Genomic DNA, 11804 nt, shown 5'->3' on the forward strand with positions numbered 1-11804 from the left:
CCCCATAAAGTGTAATTAAAAAAAGGGGAGTTTGATACAAATAAGAAAAAGAGACTAACACATGCTTTGTCGTTTTGCTTGGGATAAGAATAGTGGATATAGAGGAAGAATAAAAGTTGCCCTAAGAAGACACAAGGATATTATTTCAATTTTGGCTGGAGTCAGCCCTGCTTATCTCCACCCAATGTGGACAAATAAGAAGCCTCACAGAGCTATTTTTATTGTATAAGCTTGGCAGGCATGATGCTTTTAACCTGATGACATATGCTACAATTTCATGTAACATGTAAAGTTTCCTCTTATTTGTGAGGTTGTTAACATGAAAGCTTCATTAATCAAGTTATCACTATAACTAAAAATTATCTGAGTATAGTTTGCTTATAGCTACTTTTCAAGTGCATAACATGTTTTTTCCATGTTCTTAAGATAATTAAGAACTGATTACAGTATGCCTGCATCCATTGTTTATAAATGTCGAATGGCAGTGTGTCTCTTAGATGCTTTGGTAATAGGGAAAAAAATTAATCCTTGATAAACTACAATATATTCACACAAATTTGAGTACTATTTAAGCTTATTAGCATGGCAACTTAAACTTAAACAACAAGGTAAGTACTTAGTATATTCACAGCCAAATAAAATACATGAACTGCCTAAAAAATGTTGCCTTTAAAAAATTCATATTCACTTCCCACTATTCTGTGGCTATTAACATCATGGTGTGCTTTAAAGTCAAAAACATTAAATTGTCTAGAAATACTATGAATAGTAATAGAATTACACTGTGAACTTTAAGTTTAGATCAATAAGGAGGAAAACAATAAACTAGTCAGGAAAAGCATCAAAAAAATATAGTCATTTATATACACAGAGGATTTGAACAGTATAGATTCACTTTCAGTTGATTCAATCCTATTTACACATTTACGACACAAACTACATCTTAACTCAAGAAACTGACCATATTTAGCACCGAGAAAGAAACTTCACTTAGCCTGTGATCATGACCTCAGTATCTTGACATAGGAAAAGAAATTTTATGAAATCTCTATGCATTTATCACTATCAACTTAAAAAATTGTTTTGAAAAATAACTACTGCGTATCATCAATTCACAAGTGATTCAGGAGGAAGAAAACAAATTGGGACTACTTGATATTGCGCACGACTCTCCTACAGTGGTTTGTTTTCATCTCCTCCAAGGCTTGTTCCAACTGCTGAACCAAGTGCAGCAGGGTGGCTGGGTCTGTCTGCAGAACTTGGGTGTTGTGATCTCCATTCTGATTAAGGTGGAGCTTTATAGTCACTGATGGTTTAATCTGTTGCCTGAGGCTTCTGCTTGCAAGCTGTACATCCAGTCGCCATTCAAGGCTGTGGTATCTGGGAAGGTCTGGTGCCAATTCACTCAGGATAGTTCTGATCTCCTTTCTGTTGTCTAGATAAAGCTGAAGCAACAATTTGTTCAATTCTTCAGGAAATCCCAGAATAAAAACAGAGTCTTGGAAATCCAGTTCAGAAATCATGAGCTTCGAACTTTCAGTGAGGAGGTATATTAATCCTTCCACACCATGTTGGACAGTGTCACTACTCACACTGAGTTTTCTGGCAGCGCCTTCGTAGATCTTGGGGTTCGAGCCACGCCTCAGGAACTCCACCGCAATTCGCCCAAACTCTGCGACCACCGCGCTGTCCACTTTCGGCAGGAAGGCCAGGTGCTCCTTATGCTCCTCTGACAGGTCCAGCAGCATCTTCCCTGGGTAGCCAATTTCACTGTGCAGCGCCAACCGCACCCTCGCGACTTCCGGGGCCTGAGTCCAAGCGTAAAGAGCAGGGCCCTTTTACTTCATACACATGCATGGCCTCCCAGCCCCTGAAAGCTTTTGAGTTTGTATAACTCCACCTAGTAGTGTGAGAACCAGTCAGCAGAGGGATGCAATAGGCAAGAGATAAGGGAAGCCTGAACCAAGGCAACAGCAGTGGGCCTGGATGGGAGGCCTGAACGAGACAGTTCAAAACAGAATGAATGGGATTAGGACAGAGGGACCTGGGAGGTGGGTCACTGGACAGACACAGATAGAAGTAATTTGGTTCTCTTGCTAATAACGTCACACCCCTGCAGAGCTAGTCTTCCTGTTATGCCAAGTGAAAATGCAGAGTTGGAGACACGGCTCAGAGTTTCCTGCCTAAAGATTGTATTTGAAGTTGTTTTCATAGAGGTAACCAGCAAGAAAGCGGGTATCTAGAGGAGGAGCGCCAGTGACTACATGCAGCAGAAACAAGTTCCAACTCTTTGGACCTCCTACCACATATCCTTTCAGGAGACTCCTTTTTGTTTGCTGGCTAAGGGAGAGCTGTCTGAGGGACAGAACCAGTGCAGCCCCAGAGACCCAGGAGCAGGGATTTGGATTAAGCACCACCTTCGGAATGAGCAAATTCCCACCATTTTCATTCTTCAGTCACTCTGCTCAAAAACCAAGTTCTTGGGCATTTGACTGAGTGTGTGTAGCAATCTCTAGGAAAGCCTTCCTGAAAACATGGGAAAGAGGCCAATAATATTCCCATTTTACAGAAGAAAGGTAAGTGGTTGGGCCCAGACAGCTTGGCAGGACCAGGGAGAACTCCAGTTCCCCTACCTCAGAAGTAGGTTGAGAAGCAATGCCACTTTTCTGGCCTGATGCTGGGGACATTTCCACAGGCCAACAAAGGGCTCTGTTTTATACAGAAGCATTATGACTTTTGTCTGCATATGTGCATTTTCACACAGTTAAACACTTATTACTTTGCATCTGTATTTCTTTTTCTTCAATTTATTTTTTTATTTTTTATTGTCCTTGTATATGTCAATCTCAGACCACATGTGGTCCTAGAAATTTAGACACTTTGAATTTGAATACACGCACAGCCCACAATCTCATCCAAATTAACATCTTTGGCATGATTTGGAATGTAGCTACATGTTTTGGAATATAGCTTACCTTTAACATGATAATAACAATGTTTGAAATACTGTCAGAAAAAAAGTCCAGGCTGTATTTCTTAACATGAGCTTGTATCACCAGTCTAGAACAGGAAACCAGAAATGACCATTGCCCCAAGACAGCATCCAATGTGAGAGAGAGGGAGAGGTCCCCTGAGCAAAACTGGGGCATTTTACCATGTGGTTTTAACACTCATGCAGAGACAACCGCGCTGATACTAGGGGAGGGCACTGCCCAGAACTCATGTGTGACCACTCATTCAAGAAAGCAGTCTCAACAGATGATGACACAGAACCCAGACTGTCTTCTCCTTCCCATCTCCTTCTGAAATCCATGCAGAGACAATGGGGAGATAAAGGTAGAGCAAACACTTAGGGAATGGGTTTGGAGCCATGCTCAAGGTTCAGTGCAATGTTCAAGCAACTCATTTGTGACTAAAAAGTAAACAAGCAAACAACCAACCTTGAACTCAAAAGCATTCTTGGAGAATTTAAAAATACCTCTTTCGGGTATGAGGGATTTCAAAAAGTCTGTCTGGAGTCAGAACCCTGTCAGCACTCCCTGTGTACCACAGCCATCACCCACAGTGATAAAGAATGACCACCTCTGTGAGCCTGGGCTGCCTAATGGGGCCTGAGAGAGCAGCTTCTCAGGCAAGAAGACCAAGACAGGGAAACTTAATGAGTTAATGTTTTCAAAAGCTTTTTGAGCACTTTGATGTGAGCAGATGCACCACCACAAAGCAGCTTTTCATCTTCCCAAATAGTCTCTCTCTCTTCCTGCCTACTCCACCCTGCTAGTCCTAACCATCCCCACCTGCAAGAGGAGAGGACAGCAGGAAGCTAGCTCACAGAATGCTACCTGAGCACCCCAAGGTGTCGCATCCTTTCCTTTGCTTAATGAACCCACATACATTTTGCCCAAACAGCATCCTCAGAGACACACACAGCCCTCCTTTGATGCTCTATGCCATTTGAGGAAGCAGAGAAAACCTGCTGCAAAATGAATGCAAATAGATTCTAATCAACAGGCAGAGCTCAGTCAGAACCAACTTTAGCACTCCAAACGTGTTGCTATTTTTCCTCTAGCTTACCCAACACAGCCGTTTTGAAGTGGGTCTCTGACCTTGGGAGGGGCTTGCAAACCATGACCTCTTCAGGAAACACCATAGCTAGACCAGCAAACTTCTATTCATCTTGGATGCCTTCTGCAAGCCAGAAAAGGGCTCTTTTTAAGGGCTTCTACTATAGATGGTTGAATTTAGAGTCACATTGACCAGGATTCTTGGCCTCCCCAATCACAGACCCTAGACATTGATTAGAGGCCAGATAAAAATTTCAGGCAAGGTTTTATTGATGGCCCTACTATAGTAGAGGGGAGCCAAAACCAGTAACATATTTCTTTGCTCATTCCCTGAAGAGAGGACAGCTGGTTCCTTATATGTGGTGAGTGTAGGAGCGTGTCCAGGGGTCAGGCTAGAGGGGTGGCTTAGGTGGTTTGCCCACCCGTTTGGTGGTTCTGTGTGCAGGGGGCTTTTGCAGTACTTTGTTTTTACTCCTGACACCTTGATTTGCTCCTGGCTCTTGAGAAGTGGCAGTTAGGTTGTTTTGAATTTTTTTTTGGGGGGGTTGGTATTTTTGTATCTTCTTGTCCAAAATTTGCCCCAACTCTGCATGCATGCAGTTAATTTTAGTCCTTTATAATTTATTTTGTTGCTTAAGGAGACATTTGTCCAGGTGTAAGCATTTCAGCAAAGGGTCCTGAAACCATGTACAAGGCCCTGTGTCCTTGTCTTTAAAGTAAAATGCTTACTCAAGAGTTAATGATTGGGAAATGTGAAGATGTAGAAACAAAGAATAGCTGTTGGACTAGGGAACTGATAACAATTTAGAGTACACTCAAAGCTATGGTTTGTCCAGTAGTCATGTATGGATGTGACAGTTGGACCATAAAGAAGGCTGAGCACTGAAGAATTGATGCTTTTAAACTGTGGTGCTTGAAGAAGACTCTTGAGAGTCCCTCAGACTGCAAGGATATAAAAATCAGTCCATCCTAAAGGAAATCAACCCTGAATATTCATTGGAAGGACTGATGCTGAAGCTGAAGCTCAACATTCTGGCCACCTGATGCAAAGAGCCAACTTATTGGAAAAGATCCTGATGCTGGGAAAGACTGCAGGCCAATGGAAAAAAGGAGGCAGAGGATGAGATGGTTAGAAGGCGTCACCAATGGACATGAATTTAGGCAAACTCTGGAAGAGAGTGGCTTCCCTGGTGACTCAGACGGTAAAGTGTCTGCCTGCAGTGCGGGAGACCCGGGTTCGATCCCTGGGTTGGGAAGATCCCCTGGAGAAGGAAATGGCAACCCACTCCAGTATTCTTGCCTGGAAAATTCCATGGACTGAGAGGCTCCTCGGTAGGCTACACTCCATGGGGTCACAAAGATTTGGACATGACTGAGTGACTTCACTTTACTTTTCACTTAACTTGGAAGATAGTGGAGAACAGAGGAACCTGGCAAGCTGCAGTTCAAGGGGTCACAAAGGGTCAGATACAACTTAGTGACTTCAGTTCAGTTCAGTTCAGTCGCTCAGTCATGTCTGACTCTTTGCAACACCATGAACGCCAGGCCTCCCTGTCCATCACCAACTCTCGGAGTCCACCCAAACCCATGTCCATTGAGCCGGTGATGCCATCCAACCATCTCATCCTCTGTCGTCCCCTTCTCCTCCTGCCCTCAATCTTTCCCAGCATCAGGGTCTTTTCCAATGAGTCAGCTCTTTGCATCAGGTGACCAAAGTATTGGAGTTTCAGCTTCAACATCAGTCCTTCCAATGAACACCCAGGACTGATCTCCTTTAGGATGGACTGGTTGGAGCTCCTCACAGTCCAAGGGACTCAAGAGTCTTCCCCCACACCACAGTTCAAAAGCATCAATTCTCTGGTGCTCAGCTTTCTTTATAGTCCAACTCTCACATCCATACATGACCACTGGAAAAACCATAGCCTTGAGACAGACTTTGTTGACAAAGTAATGTCTCAGCTTTTTAATATGCTAAGTTGGTCATAACTTTCCTTCTAAGGAGTAAGCATCTTTTAATTTAATGGCTGCAATCACCATCTGCAGTGATTTTGGAGCCCAGAAAAATAAAGTCAGCCACTGTTTCCCCATCTATTTCCATGAAGTGATGGGACCAGATGCCATGATCTTCGTTTTCTGAATGTTGAGCTTTAAGCCAACTGTTCCACTCTCCTCTTTCACTTTCATCAAGACGCTTTTTAGTTCTTCTTCAGTTTCTGCCATAAGGGTGGTGTAGGCTTTGGCATAGTCAATAAAGAAGAAATAGATGTTTTTCTGGAACTCTCTTGCTTTTTCGATGATCCATCAGATGTTGGCAATTTGATCTCTGGCTCTTCTGCCTTTTCTAAAACCAGATTGAACATCTGGAAGTTCACGGTTCATGTATTGCTGAAGCCTGGCTTGGAGAATTTTGAGCATTACTTTACTAGCCTGTGAGATGAGTACAATTGTGCGGTAGTTTGAGCATTTTTTGGCATTGTCTTTCTCTGGGATTGGAATGAAAACTGACCTTTTCCAGTCCTGTGGTCACTGCTGAGTTTTCCCAATTTGCTTGTATATTGAGTGCAGCACTTTTACAGCATCATCTTTCAGGATTTGAAATAGCTCAACTGGAATTCCATCACCTCCACTAGCTTTGTTCATAGTGATGCTTCCTAAGGCCCACTTGACTTCACATTCCAGGGAACACAGCAGCTGTGACAGCGCAGGAGTGTGGCTGAGAGGAGCTACCCCAAGTCCAAGGTAAGGAGCTGTGGTTGCGCTTTGCTGGAGCAGCCATGAAGGGATAACCCACGTCCAAGGTAAGAGAAACCCAAGTAAGACAGTAAGATGGTAGGCGCTGAGAGAGGGCATCAGAGGGCAGACAGAGTGAGACCACAATCACAGACAACCAGACAATCTGATCACACGGACCACAGCCTTGTCTAACTTGATGAAACTAAGCCATGCTGTGTGGGGCCACCCAAGATGGGAGGGTCATGGTGGAGAGGTCTGACAGAATGTGGTCCACTGGAGAAGGGAATGGCAAACCACTTCAGTATTCTTGCCTTGAGAACCCCATGAACAGTATGAAAAGATAAAAAGATAGGACACTGAAAGATGAAGAAAATGGCAATAGGAACATATATATCAAAAATTACTTTAAATGTAAATGGATTAACTGCTCCAACCAAAAGACACAGACTAGCTGAATGGATACAGAAACAAGACCTATATATATGCTGTCTACAAGAAACCCACTTCAGACCTAAAGACACATATAGACTGAAAGTGAGAGGATGGAAAAATATATTTCATGTAAATGGGAAGCAAAAGAAAGCTGGAGAAGCAATCCTTATATCAGTCAAAATAGACCTTAAACAAGATTACAAGAGATAAGGAAGGACACTACATAATGATCAAGGGATCAATCCAAGAGGAAGATATAACAATTGTAAATATCTATGCACCCACCATAGGAGCACCTCAATACATAAGACAAATACTAACAGACATAAATGGAGAAATGGTCAGTAACACAATAGTAGGAGACTTTAACATCCCCTCACCAATGGACAGATCATCAAAATAGAAAATTAATAAGGAAACACACATCTTAAATGATACATTGGATGAGATGGATCTCATTGATATCTTCAGGACATTCCATCCAAATGCAGAAGAATACACCTTCTTCTCAAGTGCACATGCAACATTATCCAGGATAGACCACATTTGGGTCACAAATCAAACCTCAGTAAATTAAGAAAATTGAAATCATATCAATCATCTCTGACCACAACGCTATGAAACTAGATATCAATTACAAGAAAAAAACTGTAAGAAACACAAACACATGGAGATTAAACAGCATGTTTCTAAATAACCAACAGGTTACTGAGGAAATCAAAAGGGAAATCAAAAAATTTCTAGAAACACATGACAATGAAAACACAACAATTCAAAACCTATGGGATAAGAGGGAAGGTTATAGCAATACAATCCTACCTCAAGAAACAAGAAAAACATTGAACAGACAACCTAATTTCACACCTAAAACAACTGGAAAAAGAACAAAGAACCCCCAAAATTAGTAGAAGGAAAGAAATCATAAAGATCCAAGCAGAAATAAATGAAAAAGAAATGAAAGAAACAATACTAAAGATTAATAAAACTAAAAGCTGGTTCTTTGAGAAGATAAACAAAATTGACAAACCTTTAGCCAGACTCATCAAGAACAAAAGAGAGAAGAATCAAATCAACAAAATTGGAAATGAAAAGGAGAGGTTGCAATAGACAATGCAGAAAAACAAAGGATTATAAGAGACTATTATGAACAACTATATGGCAATAAAATGGATAACCTGGAAGAAATGGACAGATTCTTAGATAAATTCAATCTTTCAAGACTGAACCAGAAAGAAGTAGAAATTATGAACAATCCACTTACAAGGCCTGAAATTGAAGCTGTGATTAAAAATCTCCCAAAAAACAAAAGCCCAGGACCAGATGGCTTCAAAGGAGAATTCTATCAAACATTTAGAGAAGAGCTAATGCATATCGAAGGGAACATTTCATGCAATGATGGGCTCGATAAAGAACAGAAATGGTATGGACCTAACAGAAGCAGAAGATATTAAGAAGAGGTGGCAAGAATATACAGAAGAACTGTACAAAAAAGATCTTCATGACCAAGATATTCACGATGGTGTGATCACTCACCTAGAGCCAGACATCCTGGAATGTGAAGTCAAGTGGGCCTTAGAAAGCATCACTACGAACAAAGCTTGTGGAGGTGATGGAATTCCAGTTGAGCTATTCCAAAACCTGAAAGATGATGCTGTGAAAGTGCTGCACTCAATATGCCAGCAAGTTTGGAAAACTCAGCAGTGGCCACAGGACTGGAAAAGGTCAGTTTTCATTCCAATCCTAAAGAAAGGCAATGCCAAAGAATGCTCAAACTACCGCACAATTGCACTCATCTCACATGCTAGTAAAGTGATACTCAAAATTTTCCAAGCCAGGCTTCAGCAATACATGAACTGTGAACTTCCTGATGTTCAAGCTGATTTTAGAAAAGGCAGAGGAACCAGAGATCAGATTGCCAACATCCGATGGATCATGGAAAAAGCAAGAGAGTTCCAGAAAAACATCTATTTCTTCTTTATTGACTATGCCAAAGCCTTTGACCATGTGGATCACAATAAACTGTGGAAAATTCTGAAAGAGATGGGAATACCAGACCACCTGACCTGCCTCTTGAGAAACCTGTATGCAGGTCAGGAAGCAACAGTTAGAACTGGACATGGAACAACAGACTGGTTCCAAATAGGAAAAGGAGTACGTCAATGCTGTATATTGTCACCCTGCATCATGAGAAACGCTGGGCTGGAAGAAGCACAAGCTGGAATCAAGATTTCTGGGAGAAATATCAATAACCTCAGATATGCAGATGACACCACCCTTATGGCAGAAAGTGAAGAGGAACTCAAAAGCCTCTTGATGAAAGTGAAAGAGGAGAGTGAAAAAGTTGGCTTAAAGCTCAACATTCAGAAAACAAACATCATGGCATCTGGTCCCATCACTTTATGGGAAATAGATGTGGAAACAGTGTCAGACTTTATATTTTTGGGCTCGAAAATCACTGCAGATGGTGATTGCAGCCATGAAATTAAAAGACGTTTGCTCCTTGGAAGAAAAGTTATGACCAACCTAGACAGCATATTGAAAAGCAGAGACATTACTTTGCCAACAAAAGTCCATTTAGTCAAGGCTATGGTTTTCCAGTGGTCATGTAAGGATGCAAGAATTGGACTGTGAAGAAAGCTGAGCGCTGAAGAATTGATGCTTTTGAACTGTGGTGTTGGAGAAGACTCTTGAGAGTCCCTTGGACTGCAAGGAGATCCAACCAGTCCATTCTAAAGATCAGCCCTGGGTGTTCTTTGGAGGGAATGATGCTAAAGCTGTAACTCCAGTACTTTGGCCACCTCATGCGAAGAGTTGACTCATTGGAAAAGAGTCTGATGCTGGGAGGGATTGGGGGCAGGAGGAGAAGGGGACGACAGAGGATGAGATGGCTGGATGGCATCACTGACTCGATGGACCTGAGTTTGAGTGAACTCCAGGAGATGGTGATGGACAGGGAGGCCTGGCGTGCTACGATTCATGGGGTCGCAAAGCGTTGGACACGACTGAGCGACTGAACTGAAATGAATTGAATGCATATCCTACTAAAACTCTTTCAAAAAATTTCAGAGGAAGGAACATTTTCAAACTCATTCTATGAGGCTACCACTCCCTGATACTAAAACCAGACAAAGACAACAACAAAAAAGAAAACTATAGGCCAATATCACTGAGGAACATAGATGCAAAAATTCTCAACAAAATTTTAGCAGAGTTCAGAAACACATCAAACAGTTCATACACCATGATCAAGTTGGGTTTATTCCAGGAATGCAAGGATTCTTTGATATATGCAAATCAATCAGTGTGAAACACCATATTAACAAATTGAAAGATAAAAACCATATGATGATCTCAATCAGATCAGATCAGATCAGATCGGTCGCTCAGTCGTGTCCGACTCTTTGCGACCCCATGAATCGCAGCACGCCAGGCCTCCCTGTCCATCACCAACTCCCAGAGTTCACCGAGATTCATGTCCATCAAGTCAGGAATGCCATCCAACCATCTCATCCTCTGTCTCAATAGATGCAGAAAAAGCCTTTGATAAAATTCAGGACCCATTTATGATTGAAGTGAAAGTGAAAGTTGCTCAGTCATGTCTGACTCTTTCCACCCCATGGACTAAACAATCCATAGAATTCTCTAGGCCAGAATCCTGGAGTGGGTAGCCTTTCCCTTCTCCAAGGGATCTTCCCAACCCCGGAATTGAACCCAGTTCTCCCGTATTGCAGGCAGACTCTTTACGAGCTAAGCCACAAGGGAAGCCCAAGAATACTGGAGTGGGTAGCCTATCCCTTCTCCAGTGGATCACTTATGATTAAAACTCTTAAAAAAAATGGGCATAGAAGGAACTTACCTCAACATAGTAAGACCATATATGATAAGCATACAGCAAACATTATTCTCAATGGTGAAAAACTGAAACCATCCCCCCTAAGATCAGGAACAAGACAAGGGTGTCCACTTTCACTACTATTGTTTAACATAGTTCTGAAAGTCCTAGCTATAGCAATCAGAGAAGAAAAAGAAATAAAAGGAATTCAGATTGGAAAAGAAGAAGTAAAGTTCTCACTGTTTGCAGATGACATGATACTGTACATAGAAAACCCTAAAGATAGTATCAGAAAATTACTAGAGCTAATCAGTGAATTTAGCAAAGTTGCAGGATACAAAATCAATACACAGAAATCACTTGCATCTCTGTATACTAACCATGAAAAATCAGAAAGAGAAATTAAGGAATCAATCCCATTTGCCATTGCAACAAAAAGAATTAAATATTTAGGAATAAACTTACCTAAGGAGACAAAAGAACTGTACATAGAAAATGATAAGACACTAAAAAAAGAAATCAAAGATGACATAAACAGATGGAGAGATATTCCATGTTCCTGGGTAGGAAGAATCAATATTGTGAAAATGACTATACTACCAAATACAATCTACAGATTCAATGTTATCCCTATAAAATTACCAACAGCATTTTTCACAGAAGTGAAACAAAAAAATTCACAATTCATATGAAAACACAAAGGATGCTGAATAGCCAAAGCAGTCTTGAGAAAGAAGAATGGAGCT

The 11804-nt window shown here is 41.5% G+C and overlaps 1 pseudogene across 1 annotated transcript; it reads right to left on the reverse strand.

The window, feature by feature from the left end:
• Positions 1 to 772: 772 nt before the first annotated feature.
• Positions 773 to 1807, reverse strand: LOC147353132 (COMM domain-containing protein 2 pseudogene; annotated as a pseudogene). The gene has a single exon (XR_015145427.1). The product of XR_015145427.1 is annotated as a COMM domain-containing protein 2 pseudogene (transcript).
• Positions 1808 to 11804: the final 9997 nt, after the last annotated feature.

The sequence above is a fragment of the Bos grunniens genome, chromosome 18, assembly GCF_055505025.1.
Source record: "Bos grunniens cultivar Pamir isolate PY7600 chromosome 18, Bosgru_T2T1.0, whole genome shotgun sequence".
Classification (NCBI taxonomy): domain Eukaryota; kingdom Metazoa; phylum Chordata; class Mammalia; order Artiodactyla; family Bovidae; genus Bos; species Bos grunniens.